This window comes from Nicotiana tabacum, chromosome 7, assembly GCF_000715075.1.
Source record: "Nicotiana tabacum cultivar K326 chromosome 7, ASM71507v2, whole genome shotgun sequence".
NCBI lineage: Eukaryota > Viridiplantae > Streptophyta > Magnoliopsida > Solanales > Solanaceae > Nicotiana > Nicotiana tabacum.
The window spans coordinates 44,739-45,464 of record NC_134086.1 but is presented as its reverse complement, the minus strand read 5'-3'; the positions used below and the strand labels follow the sequence as shown (position 1 = coordinate 45,464).

The following is a 726-nucleotide window of genomic DNA, read 5'->3' as shown; positions in this document are numbered from 1 at the left end:
CTCTCTTGCCACACCTTCCACTCACTCGCTTGAGTCAGACTCAATCACTCTTTTAGTTTGGAGGATCATTCGTTATTCACTCTCTTGCTATTACCCGCAGGGAGCGTAGCAACCAAGATGCATATTATCATATAGAAAGAGGCGAAACGTAGAGATTCGTACTACTGGAAAGGTTTCTCTAACCGGCAGGCAATAGAATCAGCCGATAAGCGCATGCAAGCGTAACTAATCACATAGATAAGCCCCTACCTGCCAGCGCGTAGATGGATAGGGCGGGCGAAGCGCGAAGGGGATGGATGTCTGAGCGGTTGAAAGAGTCGGTCTTGAAAACCGAAGTATTTATAGAAATACCGGGGGTTCGAATCCCTCTCCATCCGCGAGGTCATAAGTTCTCTCTTGCGTTATCTATAGATAAGAACGAATCGGATCGACTCGACTGATATGATAGATGGAATGGGAGTTTGTGTTCTATTTAGTTAGGACCTTGTCTCCCTTTCGTTATCTTCCGCTCTCCTTGTATAGGTTGGGAAAGGGCCGGGTGGATTACCTTTGGGAGCTAAGTCGAAGATCTCGGTGGTCTTGTGAGTGGTTGATAAACTGCGATTGCAGTTTTCTTTAGGAAGTCCCATAGCTGTGAGGCTTAACAGATAAAGAAAACGGTGGATACTTTTCCGGTTAGAAGGTGACAACCCTAATAAATTGACAATGAAGGTGGCTCTTAGCTAC

The 726-nt window shown here is 46.0% G+C and overlaps 1 non-coding gene across 1 annotated transcript; it reads left to right on the top strand.

Moving 5' to 3' along the window:
- The first annotated feature begins 290 nt into the window (after positions 1-290).
- On the top strand, positions 291-377 carry TRNAS-UGA (transfer RNA serine (anticodon UGA)). Its single transcript has one exon. It is a non-coding gene; the product is annotated as a tRNA-Ser (tRNA).
- The last annotated feature ends 349 nt before the right edge of the window (positions 378-726 follow it).